The following is a 10,823-nucleotide window of genomic DNA, read 5'->3' as shown; positions in this document are numbered from 1 at the left end:
AATACATTGCTTAAAAATCTCTTGGTCATCAATCTATAACTCGCATAAACCGTGTCCAGTCATACCGACGTCGGGTCATCGGTGAAGTTTTTTTTTTTTTTTTTTTTTTTGTTCCTTGCTCTTTTGGAGGTGAAATATGTCGTAGCAAAAATAAATCAAGGCTTTTTTGCTGCTATTTAGTTTATTCCCCTGTCAGTCATGTTCGATGCAAATTATAAAAAGAAAAACCCCTTCAACGACGTGGTCGTGTTGAGTATACAATATATAAACGTCTACCGTAGGGAATCTGATAGTTTTATTGAAAAGCTCACTCACTCTCGCACGATATTCTCACTTCTCATACAACATACCTGGGCATATAAACAGGTAACTGCCAGTTATGGACAGACAAGGACACTACCGAACAGGTAACACAACCATAGAAGGACATACATATCGACGTACCGACAGTGACGAACTCAAGTTATACAGGACATTTACAATAGACAGTACAAGTTCACGTGTACTTTACAGCACATGACCGTCGTAGTGTATACACATTATGTAATTAGTTAACTATACAATTACCTAGTTGTATTACAATTGTACCCTGTGACAAATATGTCACTTGGTGATATATAATTTTAGATTACACGTGAAAATGAAATAACTGTATGTAAAATATTTAACTCGTATAGCTCATATTATAGTTTGATCTGAAGGTTTCGTGGAACATATTTACATGTAGTCAGCTATTTCAAATGCTTAATAGTATATCTTACCTGACCAAATTACATGGCGGATGTCGTCAATGAAGTAGAAGACACTTCCGGAGCACATTGTATTTTTTGAAGTGTCTTAGTATTTTGCTCTGATTTCATTGATTGTGGGGATGAATTATTTTTTTCTTTATTTGTTGTGAAGTTTTCGTTGAACATAAGTGTTACGTACATCTGTATGTTACCTGGGTATTGTGGGTTTGTATGGGTCACGCGGTAAGCGACACAGCAAGTTTCGCTTGTCCAGGTGAGCAGTACGGCCGTTGTGTTATGTTGCCTACTTGCCGATTTCATGGTGACATTGGCGTCATTTATGGCATGAAAAGAAGCCCAGATATCTGACTGGGGTAAGTATTCCTTCTGTACTTAGTACTATGCGGTTTTCTGTGGTAATTTATTGCCATATTTTCCATGTCTCAATCACAGGTCAGGCCATCTATTATCGGTGCGTGTTCGTTCATGCATAGTTATCAGGATTGCCAAATGCAGGTTCATTTTCTGTATATAACGTTGAATTTGATCTTTTTGTAGTTGACGTTCTTATTGTACATTTATATTTGCTATTATATTAATGAGTTAGTTGTTCTATAACTGCTAACTATCCATATAAATGCTGTGACGTTCGAGTGAAATATGTATGGAAGCCGTGAGCAGTTGTTGTGTACGCGTGAATTGGCGAGGGATCGTGTAGGTAAAAATTCTATAGAAGGACGGAGAGGCCATATCTATTTTGTGTAGCGATATTGTACTTATGTTTACTTTTGATATAGAATCTCATCACGCACCGTAGAATGTAGTTCTTGTGCATTGTCATACATATAATCCATAGAATGTTAGTAGCGAATAATGGGTTATCACTTAATTGTAATTTGTGGGGAAACTTTATAAGTTAGTTATGGTAACTGTAACCAGAATGAATGGATGAGTGATTAGTGTTCGTTTCGTTTATCTTTAAAGCTTCACATGGCGGGTACAACACAGCAAAGGATACAGAAGGTCAGCATTATTTGAGCGTCAGGTCTTCCGCATGCATCAGCTGCAGGAGGGATTTTCTGCAGAACAGGCTGGCATGTAACTCCTCAGGAGACTGCCTATTAGTGTTGATAGCCCAGCCACCAGCTCCACAGAGGAGAGAGATGCGCGTTACGAGTGCATCACTAGCAAACCGTCAGTGAGCTAGGAACTGAGAGTCGTTCCGCTATTATCGGACCAAGGAGTCGGTTTGTTTGAGTTACTTGCATCTGCAAATTGACACACTGTGACTGTGTATTTGTGAAACATTTCTGTCAGTGAAGTGACTGTAGCTATCTTAACATGTTGCCAAGGTGTATGAATGGAGTATGATTGTGAGTGCGAGTATGTTGATAGGTTTCCGGGGTTTTTTTCTTTGTAAATAAACTGTAGTATATGTTCATGGTGTTATATCTCTGTGTTGATTTCCTTATATGCTGGACAGAGGCTCGTCATACATTACAAGAAGTACCCTATAGGTAATCCCTGAACTTTTTTTCTCATTTGTTGATTTATTATTGTCATTATAACGACTGCGTATCTTATATTTTCGTAGGTATCTGTATGTCTACCATTGAGAGAAACCCTATCGAGCATGTCTCGTTATAACCTACAGAAGCTGGTGCAATTTACCGTCCATAAAAACGTCTCCCAAATGATTTTGCCATTATTCCAAACAATAGGTAATACATTTATTCTTTAGTTTAAAACATGTAAAAATATTTTGTTTTAAAACCAGATCTTAGACCTTGATCAACGATCAACACAAAAAGAAAACAACATAATCTCGGAACATTTACGTTGACAACACAAACAAGAAATTCGCTGCATTTTTCATGAGTAACTAAAACGTAGATTTAGTTGATCATCTGTTTGTCTATGGCGCTGTCGTTTTTGAATGATGGACTGTGGATTTCATTAAAGGCACTCTTAATTCTTTTGACACTTATTGAAATTTTGTATACTTTCTTGTTCTTTTAAACTTTTCCAAATCAGAAATCACCACAGGGTTACATTGTGAGGTTACGGCTATATACATTATTGTAATGAAGTCTTATTTTTTAAATGGCAATTGCATTAATAATCCCTATTTGTATGTCTTGAGCGCAATTTTTTCACTGGATATTTTAGCATTATTTTTAATTTTATTAAGGGAAATTGTTGAGACTAACAATGTACCAGATATGGTACAGTAAATTCTCAGTGTATTATAAAGTATATTTTTGCTATTTTGATAATTCCATTCAGACCATTTTCGTTACCATTAAAGATGATATTGTAATAGATCGATACAATGTATTACCAATGCTCAGACAGAAAGAACGACTTACAAAAACTAAAATGGCAATTTGCATTCTGCCAGGTCAGCTGTAATTATTTTTTATTAAAGGGGATTTGCGCGACCCTAATTCGGACACCAGCATGGCACAAGGTGCCCCCGACCCTACGTTTGACAATAGTGATGATGATGCAGGAAAACGGCTGTGGGAAAAGTCACTGAAAAGATTAGTGTCAGATTTCAAACGCTATTCTAGGTAACACTTTTTCGAATGAAAAACATTGGTTTCATCAAATCATTGGTAGATGCACAATTTTGAAAACGCTTTGTCATACACGTTACAGCTGTAGTTTTAGTATTATGTAGACCCTTTTGAAGATTAACTTGAATGCATAATGCTTTAATTCAGTTTAACAACAAAAAATGTTTGTGGTTTTCTTAAACAGATTATTCGATGAAATGTTATACTGGTAGCTAAGAAATGTACAAAAGAGACGCAATTAAGTACAAGTTTACAGTAGAACAAAACCATGAATGAAACTGCATCATACTATATCATACTAGTTACAATCAAAGCGACATAGTCGTCAGTAATTTCCTTTTTAATTTCATGGCAAATCATGCACAATCATTAAAGGAACCTATGGATGTGCGAGGCACCTCATAAATACACCTCGATTATAGCCAAACTTTTCCATCAAGGAGAGCACGACAAAGCAGGCCAAGTTTTATCAGTTTTAGCCGCTGTTACAGTCGAGATCGCAGGTTTGTGGCATATTTCTAGTCTTTCTGACACCGTAAATGGTTTTCCATTTCATCTTATTTAGTGCGAAATATTGCGCCGTGTCTGTAGCATTTCCTTTGATGATCTTATATCATGACAAAAGTTATAAGCTGATATATTGACACCTTTTCTTATTTAGAATGTAATATTTCATACGTCTTTACAGAGAAAGATGAAACCATGGCCAGAGTACAAGATTTATGGCTATCTTCTTTTATCCTGTCATTTGATGGAAATTGGAGAGAACGCCTTATAGATGCTCTTAGAGAAATGGACAGGTAGTTGAATTACATTATAATTGTTATATTCGAAGAACTTGGTGGGAAAAACGAAAACCTATGATGAATATATCTTCCCGATGAGACCGACGGTTCGCCTCTCTTTGCTGACTGAAGATATACAGAAAACACAATAACTTTAGGATATTTATTCACTTGTGTGCCTTCTGAAAAAATCTTTTCATTATGAATTCAAAACTAGATACAGAGGAGCCAAATAGCAAATTCAAACTGCATTATACAGCTGTTTCGTCCTTTTATGATTTATTATTGGTGCTTAGGACCTAAATTTGGAAACCTAGGAGCCGACTAAAGAAAATGAATTATTTAAGAAGTGTGAAAATCTAGGTCATTCAATGATTTCAGTATATCTGATAATGTCACATGGGAACGTACGTGGCCGAATCTATGAAAGAGGTACAAAAGACGTTGTTAATTCCGTAATGTTTCACTTTTAGATACATGTACAACAAGGCATTTATTGACAGTTCTTTGATATACCTCAAGAAGCGATATATTCTTTATATTTGAAATATGCCATTTGATATCGAATCAAATGGACCATTTCAAATATCAGGAATACCTTGTGAGGTGTCGACAGCTGAAGGACAAAATACACAAGATAGAAATAAATATTCATCAAAAAGAGATTTTGTGCAATCCTTTTTCTTCCAATGTAGGCAAGATTAACGAAACTATGTACCAATTAAAATCTACACTGTAGACCTAAAGGCTTAACAGAAGTCAAACTTATGAATTTATTAAAGTCAATTTTATAATTTGCAGAAGCTACAACGAGACTAGAGACTACCATACGACGGATCCGTTTACTTTTATGAATTTACCAGAGCAAGTTGATGAATCAGAAACAACTGACTCCGAAGGCTTGGAAAGGAATTTCTTCTTTCCTAACAGTATACGTGCTGGGAGGTTTCCAGCTATAAATCCGAACAGATTAGCTGAAGGCAACTTCACATCACAAATCTGGTATATATTTGTTGACACTATTTCAAGTTTTTGTAATTTTGCGTTTTGTTTTCCTCATTATTTTGCACGAAAACATACGTGAATGACAGTTTATTTCAATGTGAAATGTAAGGTGAGATACTCAGCATGAGAATAATGAAAAAATACATTTCATAACGGTTTACTTCCTTAGTTGCCTCCTAGGCTTCAAAATGTAGGTCCTTGGCACCGCCAACGAGTACTAGAATGACGAAACTGGTGCATGGTGCAGTTTAATTAATTGAATCAAACTAAGTAATCTAAAAGTGCTATTCACGTGTGTGTCATTTGTACAATGTTTAAGCTAGCAGGCGGAAGCTACTGCTGGTGGACATTCAAGTCCCCGAGGTTCGCCGTAACTTGCATGCCACATTTTAATTTATTCGAATGGTGGCACGGTTTAGAATATACACAAGCACCTGACGCTGTTCTAAAGTTTCAGTTATATGGAGATTACGAAATTTATTTAATTATGGGACTGTTGCACCTACTCGTCTTTTTTCAACTTTTTTTTTAAAAAATCACTTTCGATTTTCGTCATTGGAATCCTTGGCTTCAAAATATCAGTCCTTATCATCACTGACGTGTCCTAGAAGGACAAAGCAGACGTATGAGGCAATTAGATTCATTATTTGGCTCTACTATATCTAATAAATTATTTAAAGGTGCTATTCAAGTGTGTGTCTTTTGTACAATTTTCTCTTATTTAAATAAAACTAAAGACGATAATGTAAATGCTGTTTTGTTCTTTACCATTTATTGATGCTTTTGAAATTAATGTTTCATTACAGCGATGAACCTCTCCAAGTAATGCTGTTTCGATTATATTTTCAACAAATCATGCCAAACATGTGCGATCTCACTAAGTACAAAGTCCTCCTTCTGCGTAAATGTATACAGGTGACGGAGAAAAAGGTGGGGAAGCCTCGAAATATAGTTTAAAAAACTATGCAATCGAAATATGAAGGGTAAAATAAACGGCTAAGGTTGAATACTCTGTATATTGATATGTCTTATGTACGTTGAGAAAAGTGAAAATTTTAAATATATATATATTTATTCATAAACCCATATAATTTGAAAGTTGTGTGTACGATGCACCGATACGCCGTCATTAGCCATGTGTTACGCACATGTGACTTTCTACTCTGTGTATGTATTGGCCGATTTCGTCAAAAAACGTGCCGATGTTTTGACAAAACGTAATTTCGAGACAACAAACCCAACCGGAATTTTAACTCAATGACATTTGTCATCCGAACAAAAACTACAAAGATATAAAGGAAAATTCGGGACAAGAAAATTATTTCGACTCAAATGGAATTTCCCTTTATTTTAATTTCACGTTATAGTCACTACTCAGAAATTTGAAATCTTGAATTCAGTGTTATGCTAATCTTAAGCTCAAGTTAAAATAATCAACAAAACATACATTCATGTATATAAATACATTACTATTTCTTTAAGTCAGTTGATATTTAGAGTTACAATAAGTCTGTAATGGACAATGAATTTGTTTTGTTTTTAGTTGTCCGATAGAGACGATTTAAGGTTGTCACCAGAAGAGGAAGGTAGAGTACTATTATCATTATTACAAAATAACAAATATTCGATTCGATATGATAACTACAAAGGTATTACGATATACATCGAATAATTTCTGATATCTAGAGCTAAAACATTATACATAATTCCATAGGTGTCTTGGATGAAAAAATGGAAGCTGGTTCTTTACCAGAAGAGGAAGGTAGAGTACGTTGATAAGTTATTACAAAATAACAAATATTCGATATCATAACTGCAACTGTATTATGATATACATCGAATAATTTCTGATATCTAGAGCTAAAACATTATACATAATTCCATAGGTGTCTTGGATGAAAAAATGGAAGCTGGTCCTTCACAACCCAAAATCAGGGGAGAGGAAGATATCCTATATGAACGCAAGAAAACCTCATCAGACATCTCATTGGTATGTTACTGTTAATGACTATATTACGTCTACTATTCTCCTTAGTCATTACTACAATCTCGAAATGTTTTATTTATTATTACATAATTACATTCATCACCTTTTATTTATTTTCTATATCATTTATTAAATTAATTAAACGAAATTTAAGTCAACATGTGCTAAATACATTAACAATTAGAATAAAGCAAATTATTTCATTTACTCTTTTATTCTCTATGTCACAGAATCAACTTCTTGAAGTACTTCTGTACCTTTGTCAGGAGATATACATTGAAAGACAAAGTCCCAATGATATAATTATGGTAAAAGCAGTGTTATTACTGGAGATAATGGAAATAATAGATAATAGATAATGATAGATTTCAAGAAAATGATTTTTATCTGTAGTTATGTTCTGAAATAAAACTGAAAATATCTTCAAATTAAGCAATTATCTCTCACCATGCTGCAATCATTCTTCCATTTTGTAATATCCTATGCGGAATGCATTTTTTGAGGAATAATTCTAGCGTATATCGTACTAGTTCTAGCGTACATGGTATATTCGACATATATCAATTTTTTTCAATTTTATGTTATAGTCACTACTCAGAAATTTGAAATCTTAAATTCAGTGTTATGCTAATCTTAAACTCAAGTTAGAATTAATCAGCAAAACTTACATGCATGTATATATATTCATAACTGCTTCTATAAGTCAGTTGCTATTGAGAGTTACAATAAGTCTATAATGGACAATAAATTTGTTTTGTTTTTAGTTGTCCGATAGAGACGATTTAAGGTTGTCACCAGAAGAGGAAGGTAGAGTACTATTTTCATTATTACAAAATAACAAATATTCGATTCGATATGATAACTACAAAGGTATTACGATATACATCGAATAATTTCTGATATCTAGAGCTAAAACATTATACATAATTCCATAGGTGTCTTGGATGAAAAAATGGAAGCTGGTTCTTTACCAGAAGAGGAAGGTAGAGTACGTTGATAAGTTATTACAAAATAACAAATATTCGATATCATAACTGCAACTGTATTATGATATACATCGAATAATTTCTGATATCTAGAGCTAAAACATTATACATAATTCCATAGGTGTCTTGGATGAAAAAATGGAAGCTGGTTCTTTACCAGAAGAGGAAGGTAGAGTACGTTGATAAGTTATTACAAAATAACAAATATTCGATATCATAACTGCAACTGTATTATGATATACATCGAATAATTTCTGATATCTAGAGCTAAAACATTATACATAATTCCATAGGTGTGTCGGATGAAAAAATGGAAGCTGGTCCTTCACAACCCAAAATCAGGGGAGAGGAAGATATCCTATATGAACGCAAGAAAACCTCATCAGACATCTCATTGGTATGTTACTGTTAATGACTATATTACGTCTACTTTTCTCCTAAGTCAATACTACAATCTCTAAATGTTTTATTTATTATTACATAATTACATTCATCACCTTTTCTTTATTTTCTATATCATTTATAAAATTAATTAAACGAAATTTAAGTCAACATGTGCTAAATACATTAACAATTAGAATAAAGCAAATTATTTCATTTACTCTTTTATTCTCTATGTCACAGAATCAACTTCTTGGAGTACTTCTGTACCTTTGTCAGGAGATATACATTGAAAGACAAAGTCCCAATGATATAATTATGGTAAAAGCAGTGTTATTACTGGAGATAATAGAAAGAAGGAAATCGTATTTATTTCCCTGGAAATTGGAACTTCAGTTTTATCACATGTGGAACACTTTCAAAAGAGAAATTGAAAAGAGTGTACAAGACAAAACCTTCGTTAAACTGTACTCGACAGTCTTCCTTAAATATTGGAATGACTCCAGCACATTCTACGGAGAGCGCAACAAGGGATTGCTTAAACTGCTGACTTCATCTGAAGACTTACCGCTTGACTGGCGGATGCAGTTATGTGGACATTTAGTGTGCTCTACCCTTAAGTGCCAATCTAACATGGACTCCTCCGGTACTTTTCTACTTCACGAAAGTAGACCTTTATTTTATATTATCCTTTTTCCTCTGTTGTTCATCAAAAACTGAAAAGAAAACATGAATATATCAATATGTTAACAAAATCTTCATTCAACCTCAAAAATCAATGACACGAAGGTAAAAATATGGACGAAAGAAAGATTTCTAAGGGGACTCTTACACCATATCACATCATATGCGACAAAAATTCACAATTCGATAAAGCCAACCTTTAAATAACTGTGTACCTATTTGAATTTATTTTTCATGTTACCGAAAACGTATTTCTTTGTTCGTATATTTCCGGAGAAATTGGATTGTCTCCCTTTAAGCACTATCTGCAAAGATCTTGCTTAAATACGAAACAGTTCACTCTAAAGAGAAGTCCAATTCAAATTTTAAAAAGTGGTCGTGCAGGACACTCGTGAAAAAACAGCCAAGCATGAAAAATGTATTTATCTTCTATGTATTGAGTTTGTGATGTAGTTACAGTGTATATTAGTGCGCTAAGAAAGGGAAGTATATGATATTGAATAACTTACCTTACAGAGACTGACGTTGACGTCGATGCAATCGCACAAGGGGCTACACTTGTTGTACAGGTATTCCTTCAAGATCCTGGCACTGTATGCAACGAAATGGTAACAAAGGTAATTAGAAGATCAATCCTGCATAAAAGAAATATGGCGTCATGTACTTTCTCAGTAAAATACAGTTTGTTCTCCCTTTTAGATACTGCAGGCATGCCTTCTTCGTACCGATGGAGTAACAAGTCAGCGGGTGTTTGGTATATTCAAAGAAAACATGTCTCGTCTTCAGGACCCCAAACACACGGAACTCATGTTGCGACTTCTTGCTTCGTTCGAAACATCTAGAGAAGGAGGTGATCCTCGATGAAATTCTTATATATTTGATGTTCAGTTCGCAGTCGAAACATTTCAGAACGGGGAAATCCTCTCCAACATTTTTAACATGTGTCATCAGGAAATCCTCCTAAACACAATATGCGACTCTTTAAAGGCGCCTTTACATAATGGTGTGATTGAAGCTTTGATTAAATACCTCTGTGCTGCATGCCACCATGATCTCGGAAGACGGGACCAAGACGAATGCGGGCATATGAATCGGTCTACCACAACCCCGATCACTTCTGGCGTTTTGTTTCACGCAGCAAACATTGCAGAGGAGGACAACAATGGAATGGAACTCAATATTTTATAGGGACATAAACTGCTCTCACGGACATTTGATAGGTATCGAAATCCGACCAATACTGACTAACTTCATGGTCGTCGTTTCATATGGAGTGATATAATAGCAGATGTCTTCAACTGGTTCTTCCATAAAATCAGAGAGGTCGGAACAGAAGAGCGTGCAATCGGAGATCAGTTTCAAATGTTTATGCTGTTCGAGGTTGCTATTACCTTCCTCACATGTAAGCAGAACACCATTGGGAGAGGGTTCAAAATGGTCGCAGTGCCAGTGTTTGTTTATTGTATGACGGTGGGAGGGACCTAAAACTATGTAGGTAGCTTAAATGGGATGTGAGATCTGAATCCAGATGCAAGTCATTTGTGTGTGGATATTCAATATGTACACAACTAAACAGTTAGTGGATTCAATTCACCAAGAAAGCAATGCTCATATTGACGTTATAATTGAATTATTTTGTTATCTATTAATACAGACATGTTCACTATCAATCATTCCATAAACTT

This window comes from Ylistrum balloti, unplaced genomic scaffold (assembly GCF_031769215.1).
Source record: "Ylistrum balloti isolate Yb309-2 unplaced genomic scaffold, AGI_CSIRO_Ybal_v1 Utg369800, whole genome shotgun sequence".
Taxonomy (NCBI): Eukaryota; Metazoa; Mollusca; class Bivalvia; order Pectinida; family Pectinidae; genus Ylistrum; species Ylistrum balloti.
The sequence above is the reverse complement of the archived record's forward strand: the minus strand, read 5'-3'. Positions refer to the sequence as shown.